This window comes from Bombina bombina, chromosome 9 (genome assembly GCF_027579735.1).
Source record: "Bombina bombina isolate aBomBom1 chromosome 9, aBomBom1.pri, whole genome shotgun sequence".
Lineage (NCBI taxonomy): Eukaryota > Metazoa > Chordata > Amphibia > Anura > Bombinatoridae > Bombina > Bombina bombina.
Window position 1 is genome coordinate 2,364,179 of NC_069507.1, and position 27,710 is coordinate 2,391,888.

At 40.9% G+C, this 27,710-nt stretch overlaps 1 protein-coding gene across 1 annotated transcript in view; it reads left to right on the forward strand.

The window, feature by feature from the left end:
- LOC128639724 (probable E3 ubiquitin-protein ligase HERC4) overlaps positions 1 to 27,710 on the forward strand; it is a 346,975-nt gene that overhangs the window by 156,535 nt on the left and 162,730 nt on the right. The window lies entirely within an intron of this gene.

Here is a 27,710-nt window from a genome sequence, read left to right on the forward strand (position 1 = left end):
TACTTTCTCACTAAAGCTAGATTAACCAAGGCATGGGAGCTACATATTTCATTGTACTGTAAAAACGATGTGTTCTAAATCAGGATCCAGAAGCCAGGGATCCAATTGCTCGTTAAAGTTAAGCCCTGGCATACCCAAGACACCCGTGGCACCTAACATTTAGCTTGGTGCAGCCGGATCCTCTCTAGGGCTTGTAGCTGTGAAATACACATCTAATACTTAGCAAAACAGGTCAAACAAAGAATACTTAGTTGATGATCTCAAGGTGGTGAATTTGTCATCTAGACATTTAGACGATACACATTTGGAAGTATTGTCAAAAGGATTGACATTCTGTCCAACCAACAATTTGGACAAATTCACCACCATGAAAGATCTAAATCTTTTTGCATGTAAAATAATAAAAAAAAAATATTTTTTTTTACACATGCCAGGTACAGAGGATCTAAATACACAGGAAAGACAGACATTAAATGTTTTAGAAACCCTATTGGGTGAAAATGAACAAGAAAATACAGCACCTTTAAATCCCCATATAGGTTTCAGCACCTTTAAATCAAAATCAAGCTATATGCAAGCCCTCTCTGTTACCAAACATCTCACATTTGTTAAATTAATTGAGAGAGACATAAACATTTTCAAAGAAGAAAATACTGACTTTGGTAATTTGAATAGAAAACAGAGATCAGTTTTGCAGGAACTTGCAAATGACCATTCGATCACCATAAAACCAAAGGACAAAGGTGGAAACGTATTAGTACTAGAGACTATGTAAAGGAATGTCATAGGCAAGTTTCCTGCAAAAACCAATATAAAAAACTGAAGGGGGATCCAAACATCAAATTTAAATTGGAGCTAGAATCCATATTAATCCATATTAAAATATGGCATATCCAAGGGATTAATTAACAATAGAGAATTTGATTTTCTTAATGTTAAATTTCCAATCATTCCAACATTCTATACCATACCCAAGTTCTTTGGCAAGAGTCCATTGGATATACAATCCTACCAGGAGGGGCAAAGTTTCCCAAACCTCAAAATGCCTATAAATACACCCCTCACCACACCCACGATTCAGTTTTACAAACTTTGCCTCCTATGGAGGTGGTGAAGAAAGTTTGTGCTAAGATTTCTACGTTGATATGCGCTTCTCAGCATTGTTGAAGCCTGATTCCTCTCAGAGTACAGCGAATGTCAGAGGGACGTGAAGGGAGTATCACTTATTGAATACAATGATTTCCCTAACGGGGTTCTTTTTCATAGGTTCTCTGTTATCGGTCGTAGAGATTCATCTCCTACCTCCCTTTTCAGATCGACGATATACTCTCAATTTACCATTACCTCTACTGATAACTGTTTCAGTACTGGTTTGGCTATCTGCTATATGTGGATGGGTGTCTTTTGGTAAGTATGTTTTTTTTATTACTTAAGGCACCCAAGCTATGGTTTGGCACTTTATGCATTTATATAAAGTTCTAAATATATGTATTGTACTTATATTTGCCATGAGTCAGGTTCATGTATTTCCTTCTGCAGACTGTCAGTTTCATATTTGGGGAAAATAACATTTAAAAAATTTTTTTTCTTACCTGGGGTTTAGTCTTTTTTTTTCTAATTGACTACTTTTTTCTTGCAAATTGCGGGCGGTATTAGACCTGTGGGTGCGCCAAATGCTAGACTTTATTGCGTAATTTTTGGCGTGAGAATTTTTTGGCGCAAAAAATACTTCCATGATGCAACTTCGTCATTTCCGGCGTCGTAGTTGATGCCAAAGCCTTACACACGTTTGCGTCGTTGGTGATGCGAGTGTGTCATTTCCGGATATTGTTGGCGCCAAAACATTTTCAGTTACATTGTGCGTCATACTTGGCGCAAAACTTTTTCATTATTTTAATACCCCATTGATGTTTGCCTCTTGCCTTTTTCTCTGTCAGAGGGCTATGCTATTTGCATTTTTTCCCATTCCTGAAACTGTCATATAAGGAAATTGATCATTTTGCTTTATATGTTGTTTTTTCTTTTACATTTTGCAAGATGTGTCAATCTGATCCTGCCTCAGAAGTATCTGCTTGAACTTTGCTGCCTGACATCGGTTCTACCAAAGCTAAGTGCATTTGTTGTAAGATTGTGGAAATTATTTCTCCGAATGTCATTTGTAATAGTTGTCATGATAAACTTTTACATGCAGATAGTGTGTCCATCAGTAATAGTACATTGCCATTTGCAGTTCCTTCAACTTCTAATGTACATGATATACCTATGAATTTTAAAGAATTTGTTACTGATTCTATTCAGAAGGCTTTGTCTGCATTTCCACCTTCTAATAAACGTAAAAGGTCTTTTAAAACTTCTCATTCAGTTGATGAAATTTCAAAGGACCAACAACATAATAATTTATCCTCCTCTGATGAGGATCTATCTGATACAGAAGATCCTTCCTCAGACATTGACACTGACCAATCTACTTATTTATTTAAAATAGAGTATATGCGTTCTTTATTAAAAGAAGTCTTATTTACTTTGGATATTGAGGTAACCAGTCCTCTTGACGTTAAGTCTAATAAACGTTTAAATGCTGTTTTTAAACCTTCTGTGGTTTCTCCAGGGGTTTTTCCTATTCCTGAGGCTATTTCTGATATGATTTCTAAGGAATGGAATAAGCCAGGTACTTCTTTTATTCATTCTTCAAGGTTTAAAAAATTATATTCTTTACCAGCAAATTCTATTGAGTTTTGAGAAAAAAATCCCCAAAGTTGATGGGGCTATTTCTACTCATGCTAAACGTAACAATATTCCTATGGAAGATAGTACTTCCTTTAAGGATCCTTTAGATATGAAGCTTGAATCTTATCTAAGGAAAGCCTATTTATATTCAGGTCATCTTCTCAGACCTGCAATTTCTTTGGCTGATGTTGCTGCTGCATCAACTTTCTGGTTGGAGAATTTAGCGCAACAAGAATTGGATTCCGACATATCTAGCATTATTCACTTACTGCAATATGCTAATCATTTTATTTCTGATGCCATTTTTGATATTATCAAAATTGATGTTAGATCCATGTCTTTAGCTATTTTAGCTAGAAGAGCTTTGTGGCTTAAATCTTGGAATGCTGATATGACATCTAAGTATAGATTACGATCTCTTTCTTTCCAAGGTAATCATTTATTTGGTTCTCAGTTGGATTCTATTATTTCAACTATTACTGGGGGAAAGTGCGTTTTTCTGCCTCAGGATAAAAAACCAAATCTAAGGCTTCTAACTTTTCGTTCCTTTCGTCAGAGTAAGGAAAAAAAAATCTAATCCTTCCCCCAAGGAATCTGTTTCCAATTGGAAGCCTTCCTCAAATTGGAATAAATCTAAGCCATTTAAGAAACCAAAGTCAGCCCCTAAATCCGCATGAAGGTGTGGCCCTCATTCCAGCTCAGCTGGTAGGGGGCAGATTAAGATTTTTTCAAGGATTTTTGGATAAATTCTGTCCAAAATCAATGGATTCAGAGCATTGTCTCTCAAGGGTATCAAATAGGATTCAGAGTAAGACCTCCTGTGAGAAGATTTTTTCTCTCACATATCCCAGCAAATCCAGTAAAAGCTCAGGCTTTCCTGAAGTGTGTTTCAGACCTGGAGTCTTCAGGGGTAATCATGCCAGTTCCTTTTTAGGAACAAGGTCTGGGGTTTTATTCAAATCTATTCAGTGTCCCAAAGAAGGAAAATTCATTCAGACCAGTTCTGGATCTGAAAATTTTGAATCGTTATGTAAGAGTACCAATTTTCAAGATGGTGACTATAAGGACTATTCTGCCTTTTGTTCAGCAAGGACATTATATGTCTACAATAGACTTGCAGGATGCATACCTTCATATTCTGATTCATCCAGAACATTATCATTTCCTGAGATTCTCTTTTCTAGACAAGCATTACCAATTTGTTGCTCTTCCATTTGGCCTAGCAACAGCTCCAAGAACCTTTTCAAAGGTTCTAGGTGCCCTACTCTCTCTAATCAGAGAACAGGGTTTTGCGGTGTTTCCTTATTTGGACGATATCTTGGTACTAGCTCAGTCTTTACGTTCTGCAGAATCTCACATGAATCAACTAGTGTTGTTTTTTTTTTTCGAAAACATGGTTGGAGGATCAATTTACCAAAAAGTTCTTTGATTCCTCAGACAAGGGTCACCTTTTTAGGTTTCCAGATAGATTCAGTGTCCATGACTCTGTCTCTAACAGAAAAGAGACGCTTGAAATTGGTTGCAGCTTGTTGGCACCTTCAGTCTCAGTCATTCCCTTCAGTGGCTATGTGCATGGAAGTTTTAGGCCTCATGACTACAGCATCAGACGCGATTCCTTTTGCTCGTTTTCTCATGAGACCTCTCCAGCTTTGTATGCTAAATCAATGGTGCAGGGATTATACAAAGATATCACAATTAATATCCTTAAATCCCAATGTACGACGCTCTCTGACGTGGTGGTTAAATCACCAACGTTTAGTTCAAGGGGCTAATTTTGTTTGACCAACCTGGTCTGTGATAGCTACAGATGCAAGTCTTTCGGGTTGGGGAGCTGTTTGGGGATCTCTGACTGCTCAAGGGGTTTGGAAATCTCAAGAGGCGAGATTACCAATCAATATTTAGAACTCCTTGCAATTTTCAGAGCTCTTCAGTTTTGGCCTCTGTTGAAGAGTGAACCGTTCATTTACTTCCAGACAGACAATATCACAACTGTGGCATATGTCAATCATCAAGGTGGGACTCACAGTCCTCAAGCCATGAAAGATGTATCTCAGATACTTGCTTGGGCAGAATCCAGCTCCTGTCTAATCTCTGCGGTGCATATCCCAGGTGTAGACAATTGGGAAGCAGAGTATCTCAGTCGTCAGACTTTACATCCAGGAGAGTGGTCTCTCCATCCAGATGTGTTTTCTCAGATTGTTCAGATGTGGGGTTTTCCAGAGATCGATCTGATGGCCTCTCATCTAAACAAGAAACTTCCCAGGTACCTGTCCAGGTCCAGGGATGTTCATGCGGAAACAGTGGATGCGCTATCCATTCCATGGAATTATCATCCTGCTTACATCTTCCCGCTTCTATTTCTTCTTCCAAGAGTGATTTCCAAAATCATCATGGAACAATCGTTTGTGTTGCTGGTGGCTCCAGCATGGCCACACAAGTTTTGGTATGCGGATCTTGTTCGGATGTCCAGTTGCCAACCGTGGCCACTTCCGTTAAGGCCAGGCCTACTGTCTCAAGGTCCATTTCTCCAACATAGGTGTGTCCGGTCCACGGCGTCATCCTTACTTGTGGGATATTCTCCTCCCCAACAGGAAATGGCAAAGAGCCCAGCAAAGCTGGTCACATGATCCCTCCTAGGCTCCGCCTTCCCCAGTCATTCTCTTTGCCGTTGTACAGGCAACATCTCCACGGAGATGGCTTAGAGTTTTTTAGTGTTTAACTGTAGTTTTTATTATTCAATCAAGAGTTTGTTATTTTAAAATAGTGCTGGTATGTACTATTTACTCTGAAACAGAAAAGAGATGAAGATTTCTGTTTGTAAGAGGAAAATGATTTTAGCAACCGTTACTAAAATCGATGGCTGTTTCCACACAGGACTGTTGAGAGGAATTAACTTCAGTTGGGGGAACAGTGAGCAGACTTTTGCTGCTTGAGGTATGACACATTCTAACAAGACGATGTAATGCTGGAAGCTGTCATTTTCCCTATGGGATCCGGTAAGCCATTTTTATTACAGAAAGAAAAAAAGGGCTTCACAAGGGCTTTTAAGACTGTAGACATTTTCTGGGCTAAATCGATTTATATATAAGCATATTTTATACTCCATAGCCTTGAGGAATTATTTTAATCTTGGGAATTATGTAAAATAACCGGCAGGCACTGTATTGGACACCTTATTCTCTAGGGGCTTTCCCTAATCATAGGCAGAGTCTCATTTTCGCGCCTCTATTGCGCACTTGTTTTTGGGAAGCATGACATGCAGATGCATGTGTGAGGAGCTCTGATACATAGAAAAGACTTTCTGAAGGCGTCATTTGGTATCGTATTCCCCTTTGGGCTTGGTTGGGTCTCAGCAAAGCAGATACCAGGGACTGTAAAGGGGTTAAATATATAAACGGCTCCGGTTCCGTTATTTTAAGGGTTAAAGCTTCCAAATTTGGTGTGCAATACTTTTAAGGCTTTAAGACACTGGTGAAATTTTGGTGAATTTTGAACAATTCCTTCATACTTTTTCACAATTGCAGTAATAAAGTGTGTTCAGTTTAAAATTTAAAGTGACAGTAACGGTTTATTTTAAAACGTTTTTTGTACTTTGTTATCAAGTTTATGCCTGTTTAACATGTCTGAACTACCAGATAGACTGTGTTCTGAATGTGGGGAAGCCAAGGTTCCTTCTCATTTAAATAGATGTGATTTATGTGACACAAAATTTAGAGAAAATGATGCCCAAGATTATTCCTCAAGTGAGGGGAGTAAGCATGGTACTGCATCATCCCCTCCTTCGTCTACACCAGTCTTGCCCACACAGGAGGCCCCTAGTACATCTAGTGCGCCAATACTCCTTACTATGCAACAATTAACGGCTGTAATGGATAATTCTATCAAAAACATTTTAGCCAAAATGCCCACTTATCAGCGAAAGCGCGACTGCTCTGTTTTAGAAAATACTGAAGAGCATGAGGACGCTGATGATATTGGTTCTGAAGTGCCCCTACACCAGTCTGAGGGGGCCAGGGAGGTTTTGTCTGAGGGAGAAATTTCAGATTCAGGGAAAATTTCTCAACATGCTGAACCTGATGTGATTACATTTAAATTTAAATTGGAACATCTCCGCGCTCTGCTTAAGGAGGTGTTATCTACTCTGGATGATTGTGAGAATTTGGTCATTCCAGAGAAACTATGTAAAATGGACAAGTTCCTAGAGGTCCCGGGGCCCCCCGAAGCTTTTCCTATACCCAAGCGGGTGGCGGACATTGTAAATAAAGAATGGGAAAGGCCCGGTATACCTTTCGTCCCTCCCCCCATATTTAAAAAATTGTTTCCTATGGTCGACCCCAGAAAGGACTTATGGCAGACAGTCCCCAAGGTCGAGGGGGGCGGTTTCTACTCTAAACAAACGCACCACTATACCTATAGAAGATAGTTGTGCTTTCAAAGATCCTATGGATAAAAAATTAGAAGGTTTGCTTAAAAAGATGTTTGTTCAGCAAGGTTACCTTCTACAACCAATTTCATGCATTGTTCCTGTCACTACAGCAGCGTGTTTCTGGTTCGATGAACTAGAAAAGGCGCTCAATAATAATTCTTCTTCTTATGAGGAGATTATGGACAGAATTCATGCTCTCAAATTGGCTAATTCTTTCACCCTAGACGCCACTTTGCAATTGGCTAGGTTAGCGGCGAAAAATTCTGGTTTTGCTATTGTGGCGCGCAGAGCGCTTTGGCTAAAATCTTGGTCAGCGGATGCGTCTTCCAAGAACAAATTGCTTAACATTCCTTTCAAGGGGAAAACGCTGTTTGGCCCTGACTTGAAAGAGATTATCTCTGATATCACTGGGGGCAAGGGCCACGCCCTTCCTCAGGATAGGTCTTTCAAGGCCAAAAATAAACCTAATTTTCGTCCCTTTCGCAGAAACGGACCAGCCCCAAGTGCTACGTCCTCTAAGCAAGAGGGTAATACTTCTCAAGCCAAGCCAGCCTGGAGACCAATGCAAGGCTGGAACAAAGGAAAGCAGGCCAATAAACCTGCCACTGCTACCAAGACAGCATGAGATGTTGGCCCCCGATCCGGGACCGGATCTGGTGGGGGGCAGACTCTCTCTTCGCTCAGGCTTGGGCAAGAGATGTTCTGGATCCTTGGGCACTAGAAATAGTCTCCCAAGGTTATCTTCTGGAATTCAAGGGGCTTCCCCCAAGGGGGAGGTTCCACAGGTCTCAATTGTCTTCAGACCACATAAAAAAACAGGCATTCTTACATTGTGTAGAAGACCTGTTAAAAATGGGAGTGATTCATCCTGTTCCATTAGGAGAACAAGGGATGGGGTTCTACTCCAATCTGTTCGTAGTTCCCAAAAAAGAGGGAACATTCAGACCAATCTTAGATCTCAAGATCCTAAACAAGTTTCTCAAGGTTCCATCGTTCAAAATGGAAACCATTCGAACAATTCTTCCTTCCATCCAGGAAGGTCAATTCATGACCACGGTGGATTTAAAGGATGCGTATCTACATATTCCTATCCACAAGGAACATCATCGGTTCCTAAGGTTCGCATTCCTGGACAAGCATTACCAGTTTGTGGCACTTCCGTTCGGATTAGCCACTGCTCCAAGAATTTTCACAAAGGTACTAGGGTCCCTTCTAGCGGTGCTAAGACCAAGGGGCATTGCAGTAGTACCTTACTTGGACGACATTCTGATTCAAGCGTCGTCCCTTCCTCAAGCAAAGGCTCACACGGACATTGTCCTGGCCTTTCTCAGATCTCACGGGTGGAAAGTGAACGTAGAAAAAAGTTCTCTATCTCCGTCAACAAGGGTTCCCTTCTTGGGAACAATAATAGACTCCTTAGAAATGAGGATTTTTCTGACAGAGGCCAGAAAATCAAAACTTCTAAACTCTTGTCAAATACTTCATTCTGTTCCTCTTCCTTCCATAGCGCAGTGCATGGAAGTAATAGGTTTGATGGTAGCGGCAATGGACATAGTTCCTTTTGCGCGAATTCATCTAAGACCATTACAACTGTGCATGCTCAGTCAGTGGAATGGGGACTATACAGACTTGTCTCCGACGATACAAGTAGATCAGAGGACCAGAGATTCACTCCGTTGGTGGCTGTCCCTGGACAACCTGTCACAGGGGATGAGCTTCCGCAGACCAGAGTGGGTCATTGTCACGACCGACGCCAGTCTGGTGGGCTGGGGCGCGGTCTGGGGACCCCTGAAAGCTCAGGGTCTTTGGTCTCGGGAAGAATCTCTTCTCCCGATAAATATTCTGGAACTGAGAGCGATATTCAATGCTCTCAAGGCTTGGCCTCAGCTAGCAAAGGCCAAGTTCATACGGTTTCAATCAGACAACATGACGACTGTTGCGTACATCAACCATCAGGGGGGAACAAGGAGTTCCCTGGCGATGGAAGAAGTGACCAAAATCATTCAATGGGCGGAGACTCACTCCTGCCACTTGTCTGCAATCCACATCCCAGGAGTGGAAAATTGGGAAGCGGATTTTCTGAGTCGTCAGACATTTCATCCGGGGGAGTGGGAACTCCATCCGGAAATCTTTGCCCAAATTACTCAATTGTGGGGCATTCCAGACATGGATCTGATGGCCTCTCGTCAGAACTTCAAGGTTCCTTGCTACGGGTCCAGATCCAGGGATCCCAAGGCGACTCTAGTAGATGCACTAGTAGCACCTTGGACCTTCAAACTAGCTTATGTATTCCCGCCGTTTCCTCTCATCCCCAGGCTGGTAGCCAGGATCAATCAGGAGAGGGCATCGGTGATCTTGATAGCTCCTGCGTGGCCACGCAGGACTTGGTATGCAGACCTGGTGAATATGTCATCGGCTCCACCATGGAAGCTACCTTTGAGACGAGACCTTCTTGTTCAAGGTCCGTTCGAACATCCGAATCTGGTCTCACTCCAACTGACTGCTTGGAGATTGAACGCTTGATCTTATCAAAGCGAGGGTTCTCAGATTCTGTCATTGATACTCTTGTTCAGGCCAGAAAGCCTGTAACTAGAAGAATTTACCACAAAATATGGAAAAAATATATCTGTTGGTGTGAATCTAAATGATTCCCTTGGGACAAGGTAAAAATTCCTAAGATTCTATCCTTTCTTCAAGAAGGTTTGGATAAAGGATTATCTGCAAGTTCCTTGAAGGGACAGATTTCTGCCTTGTCTGTGTTACTTCACAAAAAGCTGGCAGCTGTGCCAGATGTTCAAGCCTTTGTTCAGGCTCTGGTTAGAATCAAGCCTGTTTACAAACCTTTGACTCCTCCTTGGAGTCTCAATTTAGTTCTTTCAGTTCTTCAGGGGGTTCCGTTTGAACCCTTACATTCCGTTGATATTAAGTTATTATCTTGGAAAGTTTTGTTTTTGGTTGCAATTTCTTCTGCTAGAAGAGTTTCAGAATTATCTGCTCTGCAGTGTTCTCCTCCTTATCTGGTGTTCCATGCAGATAAGGTAGTTTTACGTACTAAACCTGGTTTTCTTCCGAAAGTTGTTTCTAACAAAAACATTAACCAGGAGATAGTCGTGCCTTCTTTGTGTCCGAATCCAGTTTCAAAGAAGGAACGTTTGTTGCACAATTTGGACGTTGTTCGTGCTCTAAAATTCTATTTAGATGCTACAAAGGATTTTAGACAAACATCTTCCTTGTTTGTTGTTTATTCTGGTAAAAGGAGAGGTCAAAAAGCAACTTCTACCTCTCTCTTTTTGGATTAAAAGCATCATCAGATTGGCTTACGAGACTGCCGGACGGCAGCCTCCTGAAAGAATCACAGCTCATTCCACTAGGGCTGTGGCTTCCACATGGGCCTTCAAGAACGAGGCTTCTGTTGATCAGATATGTAAGGCAGCGACTTGGTCTTCACTGCACACTTTTACTAAATTTTACAAGTTTGATACTTTTGCTTCTTCTGAGGCTATTTTTGGGAGAAAGGTTTTGCAAGCCGTGGTGCCTTCCATCTAGGTGACCTGATTTGCTCCCTCCCTTCATCCGTGTCCTAAAGCTTTGGTATTGGTTCCCACAAGTAAGGATGACGCCGTGGACCGGACACACCTATGTTGGAGAAAACAGAATTTATGTTTACCTGATAAATTACTTTCTCCAACGGTGTGTCCGGTCCACGGCCCGCCCTGGTTTTTTTAATCAGGTCTGATAATTTATTTTCTTTAACTACAGTCACCACGGTATCATATGGTTTCTCCTATGCAAATATTCCTCCTTTACGTCGGTCGAATGACTGGGGAAGGCGGAGCCTAGGAGGGATCATGTGACCAGCTTTGCTGGGCTCTTTGCCATTTCCTGTTGGGGAGGAGAATATCCCACAAGTAAGGATGACGCCGTGGACCGGACACACCGTTGGAGAAAGTAATTTATCAGGTAAACATAAATTCTGTTTTTCTCTTGCAAGGTGTATCCAGTCCACGGATTCATCCTTTACTTGTGGGATATTCTCATTCCCTACAGGAAGTAGCAAAGAGAGCACACAGCAAAGCTGTCCATATAGCTCCCCCTCTAGCTCCACCCCCCAGTCATTCTCTTTGCTGGCTCTAAGCACTTGGGTCTCTCTTGGGAGTGTAAAGTGAATGTGGTATTAGAATTGTAGTTTTATTATCTTCAATCAAAAGTTTGTTATTTTAAATGGTACCGGTTTGTACTATTTACTCTCTAGCAGAAAAGTGATGAAGAATTCTGCTGAGAGGAAAATGATTTTAGCATGTTGTAACTAAAATCCAATGCTGTTCCCACACAGGACTGAGGAGTACCAGAAAACTTCAGTTGGGGGGAACAGTTTGCAGGGTGATCTGCAATAAGGTATGTTCAGTAATTTATTTCTAGACAAGACTGAAATAATGCTAGAAGACGGACAGATCCCCATGAGGGGAGGGTAAGCTATGTTCACAGACTTAGTAAGGAATTGAATGCTTACATAATAGGGCTAATATACTGGTTGACACTTATTCAGGGCAATCGATTGTTTGGCTAAGGAAAAATCATTTTGCAAGACACTTTGAAAGCCCTTTTGGGTTTTTTTCTGAGGTTATTACCACATGGCTGTTTTTTAGTCACTTAGTAGTGATTTACTAGGCCTCACAGCTCTGGAGTAGAGTGGGAGGGGCCTAATTGCCTCGGATGCACAGTTAGAATTGCAGAGAAGTTCATGCTGTTTCACATGGAGGGTCCTGCTGATGTTTGAGGGCCTAAAAGAAGCTATATTCCCCCAAATCTGATCCCTAAGGGAAGGTAGGGCCACAGCAAGGCTGTGGCAAGATGCTGTAGTGATTTAACCAGGTGTTGGCTTTAGGCTGCTCCGGTTTGGGCATTAAGGGGTTAATCGTTTTGAAACTTGGGGTGCAATCATATTAAGGCTTTAGCTACATACTGTGAACATTTCAGAAAGATTGCTGCATTTTTCACCGTTTTGTAAAATTGTGTGCTCTTTTTATCTCTTAAAGGCACAGTAACGTTTTTTTTTCAAATTGTGTTTTTTATTTGATTAAAGTGATTCCAAGCCTGTTTGTGTACTCTACTTGTCTGTTAAACATGTCTGACACTAAGGAAAATCCTTGTTCAATGTGTTTAGAAGCCATGGTGGAACCCCCTCTCAGAATGTGTCCCACTTGTAATGATATGTCTATACACTTTAAAGATCATATTGTTGCACTTAAGAATGTGGCCCAAGATGATTCTCAGACTGAAGGTAACGAGGGTAGCCCGTCTGCCTCTCCCCAAGTGTCACAACCAGTTACGCCCGCGCAAGCGACGCCTAGTACCTCTAGTGCGTCTAAGCCTTTTACATTATAAGACTTAGCGGCAGTCATGGATAATTCTCTTACAGCCTTCTTATCTAAACTGCCCGTGTTACCTGCAAAGCGTGATTGCTCCGTTGTAAGAACAGATTATGAGCATTCTGACGCTTTGGTAGTCGTATCCGATATACCCTCACAACGCTCTGAAGTGGGAGCGAGTGATTTGATGTCTGAGGGAGAAGTCTCTGATTCAGGAAGGGTTCCTCCCCAGACAGATTCAGATACATTGGCTTTTAAATTTAAACTAGAACACCTCTGTGTTTTACTTAGGGAGGTATTAGCTACTCTGGATGACTGTGACCCTTTGGTGATCCCAGAGAAATTGTGTAAAATGGACAAGTACCTAGAGGTCCCTGTTTACACGGATGCGTTTCCGGTCCCTAAGAGGATTGCGGATATAGTTACTAGGGAGTGGGATAGGCCAGGTGTCCCTTTTGTCCCCCCTCCTGTTTTTAAGAAAATGTTCCCCATATCTGACCCCATGCGGGACTCGTGACAGACGGTCCCTAAGGTGGAGGGGGCTGTTTCTACACTAGCTAAACGCACAACCATATAGTACAAACAAAGATGAAGCAACACCACCAAAAATTCTTTCTTCAAGTAGCTTTATTCAGCTTGAGGAGGAGTAGCCAGACCAAAATTCAAACAACAACGTTTCGGACACAGTCCTTAGTCATGTATGGCTAAACTGTACATAGAATCAACCTTAAATACCATCTAAGCCCCACCCACACACCTGTACAACTTCACATTCCTAATTAATACCTTACCACCTAGTTTTAGTACACAGGCAAGGATTTGGTATCAGCAAAATAATACATTGCCATATCATTAAAGCTAAACATAGCAACTACATATATATTGGAATACATCAAGCAAAACAGCAGAACATAATCAATCCACTGTCATCTGTAATAAAAGAAAAAGAAAAAGATAATTAAACCACATTATACATAGTATGTAATTTAAAGGCACACCGACAGGTCAAATTCCCTATTCATCCCATTTGGGTATAATGTCCCCAACTTGTTAATCCAGAACATTTCTCTACTCTTAAGGATTTTAACCCTGTTCCCACCCCTCCTAGGAATAGGAATATGCTCTAGGACTTGGAACCTTAACTGATTAAGATTATGTCCAGCGGACAAAAAATGACAAGCTACCGGAGCATCCAATTTTTTAGTCCTAATACTGCTCTTGTGTTGAACAATACGTTCGCGGATACTACGGGTGGTCTCCCCGACATACCCCAGACCGCAAGGACACTTAATCATATAAACCACATATTCTGTATTACATGTAAAGTAATCTCTGATAGAAAATATATGTCCAGTCCTAGGATGACTAAAGGTGGGGCCTTTAATCATACTGTTGCAGTTAGAGCAACTAAGGCATGGGAAATTACCCCAATTTTTCTTGCCTATATAGCTCTGAACCACCTTCTTTTTAAGAGGGCCAATGTCAGCTCTAACAAGTGAATCTTTAAAATTTCTGCCCCTTTTATAAGCAGGCATGAACGGTTTGCAAAATTCTAAAACATCAGATTCACAAGTTTGCATAACATGCCAATGTTTAAGTAAAATGTTTTGTACTTTTAGACTTAAAGAGGAGTACTGGCTAATGAAAACCAATCTATCTGATTTTTCTTTTTCCACATTATTTTTCTTAGTTAAAAGAGACTGTCTAGATGTGGCAAGGGCATTCCTTAACTCTGTCTCAATTAAATCCTTAGGGTAACCCCTGGCAAGAAACGCACAACCATACCAATTGAAGACAGTTGTGCTTTTAAAGACCCTATGGATAAAAAGTTAGAGGCTTTACTTAAGAAAATTTTTGTTCAACAAGGTTTTCTTCTCCAACCTATTGCCTGCATTATTCCTGTAACTACTGCAGCTGCTTTCTGGTTTGAGGCGTTGGAAGACTCGCTCCAGACGGAGACCTCATATGAGGAAATTATGGATAGAATTAAGGCTCTAAAGCTAGCTAATTCTTTTATCACTGACGCCGCTTTCCAAATAGCTAAGTTAGCGGCAAAAAAAAATAAAAAAAAAATTCAGGTTTCGCCATTTTGGCGCGCAGGGCGCTATGGCTAAAGTCCTGGTCGGCCGATGTGTCGTCTAAATCCAAGCTTTTGAACATTCCTTTCAAAGGGAAGACCCTATTCGGGCCTGAATTGAAAGAGATTATTTCAGATATCACCGGGGGAAAAGGCCATGCTCTCCCTCAGGACAAAGCCTTTAAAACAAAGAACAAAGCTAATTTTCGTTCCTTTCACAATTTCAGGAACGGCCCCGCTTCATCCTCTCCGGCTGCAAAGCAAGAGGGTAACGCTTCACAGCCCAAGGCAAACTGGAAACCTTACCAGGGCTGGAATAAGGGTAAACAGGCCAAAAAGCCTGCAGCTGCAACCAAGACAGCATGAAGGGGTAGCCCCTGATCCGGGACCGGATCTAGTAGGTGGCAGACTCTCTCTCTTCGCTCAGGCCTGGGCAAGAGATGTACACGATCCTTGGGCATTAGAGATTGTAGCCCAGGGATACCTTCTAGAATTCAAGGACTCTCCTCCAAGGGGAAGGTTCCACATTTCTCGTCTGTCTACAGATCAGACAAAGAAAGAGGCGTTTTTACGCTGTGCAGAAGATCTACATACAATGGGAGTGATCCACCCAGTTCCAATTGCAGAACAAGGACTGAGGTTTTACTCAAACCTGTTTGTGGTTCCCAAAAAAAGAAGCTACTTTCAGACCAATCCTGAATCTCAAAATTCTAAACAAATTCCTCAGAGTCCCATCATTCAAGATGGAGACCATTCATCTTACCAATGATCCAGGAGGGTCAATATATGACTAAAGGATGCGTATCTGCACATTCCTATCCACAAAGATCATCACCAGTTTCTCAGGTTCGCCTTTCTGGACAAGCATTTTCAGTTTGTGGCTCTTCCTTTCGGGTTGGCCACTGCTCCCAGAATTTTCACAAAGGTGCTAGGGTCCCTCCTGGCGGTTCTAAGACTGCGGGGCATAGCAGTGGCGCCTTAACTAGACGACATCTTAATTCAGGCGTCAACTTTCCAAAGAACCAAGTCTCACACGGAGATTGTATTGGCCTTTCTGAGGTCTCACGGGTGGAAGGTGAACATCAAAAAGAGTTCTCTCTCCCCCCTCACAAGAGTTCCATTCCTAGGAACCCTGATAGTCTCGGTAGAAATGGAAATATTTCTGATGGAGGTCAGAAAGCTAAAACTCTTAACTACTTGCCGAGCTCTTTATTCCATTCCTCGGCCATCTGTGGCTCAGTGCATGGAGACAATCAGACTAATGGTTGCGGCAATGGACATAGTCCCTTTTGCTCGGATACACCTCAGACCACTGCAACTATGCATGCTCAAACAGTGGAATGGGGATTATGCAGATTTGTCTCCTCAAATTCAGTTGGACCAGGAGACCAGAGATTCTCTTCTCTGGTGGTTGTCTCAGGATCACCTGTCTCAAGGAATATGTTTTCGCTGGCCAGAGTGGATCATCATAACGACTGACGCCAGTCTGTTAGGCTGGGGTGCGGTCTGGGACTCCCTGAAAGCTCAGGGCTTATGGTCTCGGGAAGAAACTCTTCTCCCGATAAACATTCTGGAACTGAGGGTGATATTCAACGCTCTTCAGACATGGCCTCAACTAGCGGCGGCCAAATTCATCAGATTTCAGTCGGACAACATCACGACTGTAGCTTACGTCAATCATCAGGGGGGGGCAAAGAGTTCCCTAGCGATGACGGAAGTAACCAAAATAATCAGGTAGGCGGAGGATCACTCCTGCCATCTCTCAGCAATTCACATCCCAGGAGTAGACAACTGGGAGGCGGATTTTCTAAGTCGTCAGACTTTTCACCCGGGGGAGTGGGAACTCCACCCGGAGGTATTTGCCCAGCTGACTCAGCTATGGGGCACCCCAGAGTTGGATCTGAGGGCGTCCTGTCAGAACACCAAACTTCCTCTCTACGGGTCCAGGTCCCGGGATCCCAAGGCGGTATTGATAGATGCTCTAGCAGCGCCTTGGTCCTTCAATCTGGCTTATGTTTTTCCACCGTTTCCTCTCCTCCCGCGTCTGGTTGCCAGAATCAAGCAGGAGAAGGCTTTGGTGATTCTGATAGTGCCTGCGTGGCCACGCAGGACTTGGTATGCAGACCTAGTGGACATGTCGTCTGTCCCACCATGGACACTGCCAATGAGGCAGGATCTTCTAATACAGGGTCCGTTCAAGCATCCAAATTTAGTTTCTCTATGTCTGATTGCTTGGAAATTGAACGCTTAATTCTATCAAAGCGTGGGTTCTCTGAGTCAGTTATAGATACTCTGATTCAGGCTAGAAAGCCTGTCACCAGGAAAATCTACCATAAGATATGGCGGAAATATCTTTGTTGGTGTGAATCCAAGGGTTACTCATGGAGTAAGATTAGGATTCCCAGGATATTGTCCTTTCTCCAAGAAGGACTGGAGAAAGGATTGTCAACTAGTTCCTTAAAAGGACAAATATCTGCTTTGTTACACAAGCGTCTGGCAGAGGTACCAGACGTTCAAGCGTCAGGCTTTAGTCAGAATCAAACCTGTCTATAAACCTGTGACTCCGCCATGGAGTTTGAATCTAGTTCTTTCAGTTCTTCAAGGGTTTCCGTTTGAACCTTTACATTCCATAGACATTAAGTTGTTATCTTGGAAAGTTTTGTTTTTGATAGCTATCTCTTCTGCTCGAAGAGTTTCAGAATTATCTGCCTTACAGTGTGATTCACCTTACCTGGTGTTCCACGCAGATAAGGTAGTTTTGCGTACCAAGCCTGGTTTTCTTCCTAAAGTTGTTTCTAACAATAATATTAACCAGGAAATAGTTGTTCCTTCTCTGTGTCCTAATCCATCTTCGAAGAAGGAACGTCTATTACACAATTTTGATGTAGTTCGTGCTTTAAAGTTCTATTTACAAGCAACTAAGGATTTCAGACAAACATCTTCCTTGTTTGTTATATATTCTGGTAAGAGGAGAGGTCAGAAAGCGACTGCTACCTCTCTTTCCTTTTGGCTGAAAAGCATAATCCGTTTGTACTATGAGACTGCTGGCCAGCAGCCTCCTGAAAGAATTACTGCTCATTCTACCAGAGCAGTGGCTTCCACATGGGCCTTCAAAAATGAGGCTTCTGTTGAACAGATTTGTAAGGCAGCGACTTGGTCTTCACTGCATACTTTTGCCAAATTTTACAAATTCAATACTTTTGCTTCTTCAGAGGCTATTTTTGGGGGAGAGGTTTTGCAAGCAGTGGTCCCTTCCGTTTAAGGTACCTATCTTGTTCCCTCCCTTCATCCGTGTCCTAAAGCTTTGGTATAGGTATCCCACAAGTAAAGGATGAATCCGTGGACTGGATACACCTTGCAAGAGAAAACAGAATTTATGCTTACCTGATAAATTACTTTCTCTTGCGGTGTATCCAGTCCACGGCCCGCCCTGGCATTTAAGTCAGGTAAAAATTTTTTTGTTTAAACTACAGTCGCCACTGCACCCTATGGTTTCTCCTTTTTCTTCCTAACCTTTGGTCGAATGACTGGGGGGTGGAGCTAGAGGGGGAGCTATATGGACAGCTTTGCTGTGTGCTCTCTTTGCTACTTCCTGTAGGGAATGAGAATATCCCACAAGTAAAGGATGAATCCGTGGACTGGATACACCGCAAGAGAAAGTAATTTATCAGGTAAGCATAAATTCTGTTTTTCCATCAGCATCTCAAATCATTAAATTTGAAGGTATGGAAATTGAACGCTTAGTACTAAGTCATAGAGGTTTCTCCGACTCAGTGATTAAAACTATGTTACAAGCTCGTAAATCTGTTTCCAAGAAGATTTACTATAGAGTTTGTTAAGATGAAGTAACAAGAAAGAGGCGCCAATGGTGCAGATCAAAAGGTATTTTTGAAATATCAAACTTATGTGAACACTAAGTACTCACAATAGGAGGAGGCACTCAGTTGTGCCGGTAGACGCAGGCTGGGTTTTAACAGCAATCCAGCTGGCTGTGAAAGGAAGCAAAAGGAAGCAGCTCTCTATCAGCATCCGATGGAAGAAGATCTGAAAAGTGTAAGCAAGGATAGAGGCGCCTATGGTGCAGGTAAATGGTGGTACAATAAGCACTAATAGCCCACTCTACACACAGTACTCACATTTATTGAAGGCACTCACTTGTGCCTATAGAGGCAGGCTGGATTTTAGCAGCAATCCAGCTGGCTGTTACCGGGTGGAATGGCTGGTTTGTGGGTGTCAGAGTGCAGGAACTCTATAGTAGCATAGCAAGGCAGAACCAAACATAACACTGAGAGTGGATGTGTAATAAAAAATGGATTTATTTAAAACATATAAAAAAATATTCCACTCCTCACAGTGTTAAAAAACAGTTGGTACATCAGGAATACATGCGACGCGTTTCTCAGTTACAACTGTTTCATCAGGCATGTTTTTAATAACAGATCTTTACTCCTTAAATAGGGCTATGCTACTCAAAAACACCCACATCCCTCCCCCAACAATTGGCAAGCCATGAACCAATCAATGTCCCTCACACAAGAATGGGTCAGCCCCTATGTTTCTGTAATAATATAAATACTAAGATAAGAGTATAGTAACTTGTGATATGACTAAATACCTGGCTGCTTCTTAAATTTTATTTATGTATGTGTAACTATTTCGGCATATAATGGTAAAGTGCTGGCCGACATTTGATAATATGAATATTAGTCAATTCTATGTTTTGATTGGGCGTCCTAGCCGTCACTCAAAGTGTGTTAGTAAAAACTGTGCTTAATGTTTAGGATTCGTCCATATGGCTGTCAATCAAAGCTACTCGTCAGTTGTTGCTAGTAAGTTAGGCTTCCAATAGAAAAACTAATTTCGGGCGTGCCCCTAATTTTTGCTGACATCAGTGTTGACCTACAATAAACGCCCACCGAGGGAGTGTATTGGTTGCTACATAGTGATAGGATGCTCCATAGTGATTGTAAACAATGTATCCCATTGGTCCCGATGCCGGATACAATATTGAGGCGAGGATCACTATTGGTCAGTTAAAAATGTAAACACCATGCTCTATTTGGCCGGACCCCGGGTAATGTCAGTCTGAAAAGGAGCTATCCTTCCACAGAGTGTAGTAAATGCAAGACATATATACAAATGTGTAGATATAAACCTAATGTGGATGAAATAATAATATAAGTGATGGGTTTCAAAGTTTTTATTGTTATTAAAAACGTGGTGTCATGGCGTGTACATATCCGTGAATAGTGCTATATAGTTGTTCGTTTGAATGCATCCACAACCTTTGAAGTGATATGTATGTGGATAAATATCGCCATAAATTTGCACATACTAATGCATCCAATGCCTCAATAGATGCAACATACGTGGGGTTAAAATAAAATAAAAGTGAGAGGTGAGCCTCCTACTCGTGCAAATATGACCACCACATAATAATGGGTGGCCTGAAATTAATAAATATATAGTGTAGGTGAAAATATACCCCTAAAGCGGGTAGTAGTAATATAATTTAGATCGTACCAATATAGGTACTTGTGTTCTATCTTATAAAATATGTGTGAAAATAAAAATAATAGAAATATAAATATATAGTGGATGTGTGATTCTGATGTGCCCTCTATTGGATGTCTAATCATACATGAACACTAATGGGGCAACCCTCCCTAATGGGGTGGCAAAACTAACTATGGGAACAGCCCTATTTCAGTCTCTATTCAGGTACGTATAACCTATACGTCTACCAAAGCGCTAGACAAAAGCCATAGAATCAATAACTTCATTTAGCCCTGTTGGAAATAATGTTTGGAATTTAAATATCCAATAAGTTTCCCTTTGTCTTAGACGCGTGAATCTATTATACTGGTGACTACTGGGAATGCTCTCCAAAGGTGTAATACTGAATTGGCATTTGCCTGTCCTACTTTTAATGCAATAGTGCCTTGAAACACTATGTTTAGATGAATGTTTGATTATATTCCGTTTATGTTCTCCCCACCTAAGACGTACCTTCCTAGAGGTACGTCCAATGTACTGTACCCCACACGCACAAGTGAGTGCATAAATTACATAACCAGAATTACATGTTAGATGTTCTCTAATCTGGTGGTTTTCCCCTGTTGCATGTGATATTATGGATTTTTTTCCATGTGTAATGAACTTGCACATATGGCACCGTCTATGTCCACATCTATAGGACCCAATATTGTTACTGATCCTCCCATTCATGTGATCCTGACTTCTAGGTCCATTTTTATTGTGTTTGTTGTGTTTTTTTGTCATGACTATCTTACTAGGTGCTAATTTTTGTTTCAGGGTTGGCGCCCTCCTATATACTATCTTGGGTTGAGGGGCCAGCATTTTTTTTAGTACGGGGTCTCTGAGCAAGATGTGCCAGTGTTTTTTTATAATTCTATTGACTGCCTTAAAATTGGAATTATATTGTGTGACAAATAAAGGTTGTCCCTGATGGCTTATATTTTCCGTCCCTTTTTTGATCTTACAGGATAACAACGAACTTCTGTCTAGTGATCTTGCTCTATTATAGCCATATTCTATTAGGCCCTTCGGATAGCCTTTTTCCCTAAACCTGTCCTTCAATATACAAGACTGTTCATCATACATATTAGTAGAACTACAATTGCGCCTGATGCGGCAAAATTGGCTGTAAGGAATATTGGTTTTCCAGTTGTTATAATGATTACTGGAGTAATGCAAAAAATTATTGCAGTCAACTGACTTAAAGTAGGTTGAGGTACATACTGTACCGTTAGGTCCCCATGTTAGCAATAAATCCAAAAATTCAATTGTTTGTATCTGTATATTGGATGTGAGGTCAGCAAAAATTAGGGGCACGCCCGAAATTAGTTTCTTTCATGTAATTAGCAAGAGTCCATGAGCTAGTGACGTATGGGATATACATTCCTACCAGGAGGGGCAAAGTTTCCCAAACCTTAAAATGCCTATAAATACACCCCTCACCACACCCACAATTCAGTTTTTACAAACTTTGCCTCCGATGGAGGTGATGAAGTAAGTTTGTGCTAGATTCTACGTTGATATGCGCTCCGCAGCAAGTTGGAGCCCGGTTTTCCTCTCAGCGTGCAGTGAATGTCAGAGGGATGTGAGGAGAGTATTGCCTATTTGAATGCAGTGATCTCCTTCTACGGGGTCTATTTCATAGGTTCTCTGTTATCGGTCGTAGAGATTCATCTCTTACCTCCCTTTTCAGATCGACGATATACTCTTATATATACCATTACCTCTGCTGATTCTCGTATCAGTACTGGTTTGGCTTTCTACAAACATGTAGATGAGTGTCCTGGGGTAAGTAAATCTTATTTTCTGTGACACTCTAAGCTATGGTTGGGCACTTTGTTTATAAAGTTTTAAATATATGTATTCAAACATTTATTTGCCTTGACTCAGAATGTTCAACTTTCCTTATTTTTCAGACAGTCAGTTTCATATTTGGGATAATGCATTTGAATTAATCATTTTTTCTTACCTTCAAAAATTTGACTCTTTTTTTCCTGTGGGCTGTTAGGCTCGCGGAGGCTGAAAATGCTTCATTTTATTGCGTCATTCTTGGCGCTGACTTTTTTGGCGCAAAAATTCTTTTCCTTTTCCGGCGTCATACGTGTCGCCGGAAGTTGCGTCATTTTTTGATGTTATTTTGCGCCAAAAATGTCGGCGTTCCGGATGTGGCGTCATTTTTGGCGCCAAAAGCATTTAGGCGCCAAATAATGTGGGCGTCTTATTTGGCGCTAAAAAATAAGGGCGTCGCTTTTGTCTCCACATTATTTAAGTCTTATTTTTTCAGTGCTTCTGGTTGCTAGAAGCTTGTTCTTTGGCTTTTTTTCCCATTCCTGAAACTGTCATTTAAGGAATTTGATCAATTTTGCTTTATATGTTGTTTTTTCTCTTACATATTGCAAGATGTCTCACGTTGCATCTGAGTCAGAAGATACTACAGGAAAATCGCTGTCTACTGCTGGAGCTACCAAGCTAAGTGTATCTGCTATAATTTTTGGTATCTGTTTCTCCAGCTGTTGTTTGTATTGCATGTCATGACAAACTTATTAATGCAGATAAAATTTCCTTTAGTACTGTTACATTACCTGTTGCTGTTCCGTCAACATCTAATTTTCAGAGTGTTCCTGATAAACATAAGAGATTTTATTTTTTAAATCCATTAAGAAGGCTATGTCTGTTATTTCTCCTTCTAGTTTACATAAAAGTCTTTTAAAACTTCTCTTTTTTCAGATGAATTTTTAAATGAACATCATCATTCTGATACTGATAATGGTTCTTCTGGTTCAGAGGTTTCTGTCTCAGAGGTTGATGCTGATAAATCTTTGTATTTGTTCAAGATGGAATTTATTCGTTCTTTATTTAAAGAAGTATTAATTGCATTAGAAATAGAGGATTCTGGTCCTCTTGATTCTAAATCTAAACGTTTAAATAAGGTTTTTTAATCTCCTGTAGTTATTCCAGAAGTGTTTAATCTCCCTGATGCTATTTCTGAAGTAATTTCCAGGGAATGGAATAATTTGGGTAATTCTTTTACTCCTTCTAAACGTTTAAGCAATTATATCCTGTGCCATCTGACAGATTAGAGTTTTTTTGGGACAAAATCCCTAAGGTTATGGGGCTGTCTCTACTCCTGCTAAATGTGCTACTATTCCTACGGCAGATAGTAATTCATTTAAGGATCCTTTAGATAGGAAAATTAAATCCTTTCTAAGAAAAGCTTACTTATGTTCAGGTAATCTTCTTAGACTTGCTATATTTTTAGCGGATGTTGCTGCAGCTTCAACTTTTTGGTTAGAAGCTTTAGCGCAACAAGTAACAGATCATAATTTTATAGCATTATTATTATTCTATAACATGCTAATAATTTTATTGGTGATACCATCTTTTGATATCATTAGAGTTGATGTCAGGTATATGTCTCTAGCTATTTTAGCTAGAAAAGCTTTATGGATTAAACTTGGAATACTGATATGTCTTCTAAGTCAACTTTGCTTTCCCTTTCTTTCCAGGGTAATAAATTATTATTTCAACTGTTTCTGGAAGGAAGGGAACTTTTTTTCCAAAGGATAAAAAATCTAAGGTAAATTTAGGTCTAATAATCATTTCGTTCCTTTCCTCACAATAAGGAACAAAAGCCTGATCCTTCATTCTCAGGAGCGGTATCAGTTTGGAAACTATTTCCAGTTTGGAATATATCCAAGCCTTTTAGAAAACCTATAGCCAGCTCCTAAGTACCCATGAAGGTGCGGACCTTATTCCAGCTCAGCTGGTATGGGGCAGATTACGTTTTCTTCAAAGAAATTTTGATCAATTCCGTTCTCAATTTCTGGTTTCAGAACATTGTTTCAGAAAGGTACAGAATTGGCTTCAGTTAAGGCCTCCTGCTAAGAGATTTTTTTTTTTTTTCTTTCCCGTGTCCCAGTTAACACAGCAAAGGCTCAGCATTTCTGAAATGTGTTTCAGATCTAGAGTTGGCTGGAGTAATTATGCCAGTTCCAGTTCTGGAACAGGGGCTGGGGTTTTATTTTATCTCTTCATTGTACCAAAGAAGGTCAATTCCTTCAGACCAGTTCCGGATCTATCAATATTGAATCGTTATGTAAGGATACCAACATTCAAGATGGATACTGTAGGACTGTCCTGCCTTTTGTTTAGCAAGGGCATTATATGTCTACAATAGATTTACAGGATGTGTATCTACATATTCCGATTCATCCAGATCACTTTTAGTGTCTGAGATTCTCTTTTTAGACAAGCATTACCAGTTTTGTGGCTCTACCGTTTGGCCTAGCCTCAGTTCCAAGAATTTTTTTCAAAGGTTCTCGGTGCCCTTCTTTCTGTAATCAGAGAACAGGGTTTTTTGGTATTTCCTTATTGGACAATATCTGGGTACTTGCTCAGTCTTCTCATTTTCGAAGAATCTCATACGAATCGACTTGTGTTGTTTCTTCAAGTTCATGGTTGGAGGATCAATTTACCAATCAGTTCATTGATTCCTCAGACAAGTGTAACCTTTTTAGGTTTCTAGAATAGATTCAGTGTCTGACTCTGTCCTTGTCAGACAAGAGAAGTTTAACATTGATATCAGCTTGTCAAAACCTTCAGTCTCAATCATTCCCTTTGGTAGCCTTATGCATGGACATTTTAGGTCTTAGGACTGCCGCATCAGATGCGATCTCCTTTGCTCGTTTTCACATGCGACCTCTTCAGCTCTGTATGCTGAACCAATGGTGCAGGGATTACTCAAAGATATCTCACTTAATATCTTTAAACCGATTATACGACACTCTCTGACATGGTGGGCAGATCACCATCGTTTAGTTCAGGGGGCTTCTTTGTTCTTCCGACCTGGACTATAATCTCAACAGATACAAGTCTTACAGGTTGGGGAGCTGTGTGGGGGTATCTGACGGCACAAGGGGTTTGGGAATCTCAGGAGGTGAGATTTCCGATCAATATTTTGGAACTCCGTGCAATTTCAGAGCTCTTCAGTCTTGGCCTCTTCTGAAGAGAGAGTTGTTCATTTGTTTTCAGATAGACAATGTCACAACTGTGGCATACATCAATCATCAAGGAGGGACTCACAGTCCTCTGGCTATGAAAGAAGTATCTCGAATTTTGGTTTGGGCGGAATCCAGCTCCTGTCTAATCTCTGCGGTTCATATCCCAGGTATGGACAATTGGAAAGCGGATTATCTCAGTCGCCAAACGTTGCACCTGGGCGAATGGTCTTCACCCAGAGGTATTTCCTCAGATTGTTCAAATGTGGGAACTCTCAGAAATAGATCTGATGGCTTCTCATCTAAACAAGAAACTTCCCTGGTATCTGTCCGGATCCAGGGATCCTCGGGCGGAGGCAGTGGATGCATTATCTCTTCCTTACAAGTGTCATCCTGCCTATATCTTTCCGCCTCTAGTTCTTCTTCCAAGGGTATTCTCTAATATTCTAAAGGAATGCTCGTTTGTCCTGCTGGTAGCTCCAGCATGGCCTCACAGGTTTTGGTATGCGGATCTTGTCCGGATGGCCTCTTGCCAGCTGTGGACTCTTCCGTTAAGACCAGTCTTTCTGTCTCAAGGTTCTTTTTTCCATCAGGATCTCAAAACCTTAATTTTAAGGTGTGGAGTTTGAACGCTTGATTCTTGGTCAAAGAGGTTTCTCTGACTCTGTGATTGATACTATGTGACAGGCTCGTAAATCTGTATCTAGAGAGATATATTATAGAGTCTGGAAGACTTATATTTCTTCAGGATGGTTTAGATAAAGGTTTGTCCGCAAGTTTCTTGAAAGACAAATCTCTGCTCTTTCTGTTCTTTTTCACAGAAGGATTGCTAATCTTCCTGATATTCATTGTTTTGTACAAGCTTTGGTTCGTATAAACCTGTCATTAAGTCAATTTCTCCTCTTTGGAGTTTGAATTTGGTTCTGGGGGCTCTTCAAGCTTCTCCTTTTGAACCCATGCATTCTTTGGTCGTTATATTACTTTCTTGGAAAGTTTTCTTTTGGCCATCTCTTCTGCCAGAAGAGTCTCTGAATTATCTACTCTTTTTTGTGAGTCTCCTTTTCTGATTTTGCATCAGGATAAGGCGGTGCTGCGAACTTCTTTTGAATTTTTTACCTAAGGTTGTGAATTCTAACAACATTAGTAGAGAAATTGTGGTTCCTTCATTATGTCCTAATCCTATGAATTCTAAGGAGAAATCATTGCATTCTTTGGATGCTGTTAGAGCTTTGTATTATTATGTTGAAGCTACTAAGTCTTTCCGTAAGACTTCTAGTCTATTTGTCATCTTTTCCGGTTCTAGAAAAGACCAGAAAGCTTCTGCCATTTCTTTGGCATCTTGGTTGAAATCTTTATTTCATCATGCCTATGTTGAGTCGGGTAACACTCCGCCTCAAAGGATTACAGCTCATTCTACTAGGTCAGTTTCTACTTCCTGGGCGTTTAAGAATGAAGCTTCGGTTGATCAGATTTGCAAAACAGCAACTTGGTCCTCTTTGCATACTTTTACTAAATTCTACCATTTTGATGTGTTTTCTTCTTCTGAAGCAGTTTTTGGTAGAAACGTACTTCAGGCAGTGGTTTCAGTTTGAATCTTCTGCTTATGTTTTTTCATTAAAATTTTATTCTGGGTGTGGATTATTTTCAGCAGGAATTGGCTGTCTTTATTTTATCCCTCCCTCTCTAGTGACTCTTGTGTGGAAAGATCCACATCTTGGGTAATCATTATCCCATACGTCACTAGCTCATGGACTCTTGCTAATTACATGAAAGAAAACATAATTTATGTAAGAACTTACCAGATAAATTCATTTCGTTCATATTAGCAAGAGTCCATGAGGCCCGCCCTTTTTTGTGGTGGTTTTGATTTTTTTGTATAAAGCACAATTATTCCAATTCCTTATTTTATATGCTTTCGCACTTTTTTCTTATCACCCCACTTCTTGGCTATTCGTTAAACTGAATTGTGGGTGTGGTGAGGGGTGTATTTATAGGCATTTTAAGGTTTGGGAAACTTTGCCCCTCCTGGTAGGAATGTATATCCCATACGTCACTAGCTCATGGACTCTTGCTAATATGAAAGAAATGAATTTATCAGGTAAGTTCTTACATAAATTATGTTTTTTCTATTGGAAGCCTAACTTACTAGCAACAACTGACGAGTAGCTTTGATTGACAGCCATATGGACGAATCCTAAACATTAAGCACAGTTTTTACTAACACACTTTGAGTGACGGCTAGGACGCCCAATCAAAACATAGAATTGACGAATATTCGTTATTATCAAATGTCGGCCAGCACTTTACCATTATATGCCGAAATAGTTACACATACATATATAAAATTTAAGAAGCAGCCAGGTATTTAGTCATATCACAAGTTACTATACTCTTATCTTAGTATTTATATTATTACAGAAACATAGGGGCTGACCCATTCTTGTGTGAGGGACATTGATTGGTTCATGGCTTGCCAATTGTTGGGGGAGGGATGTGGGTGTTTTTGAGTAGCATAGCCCTATTTAAGGAGTAAAGATCTGTTATTAAAAACATGCCTGATGAAACAGTTGTAACTG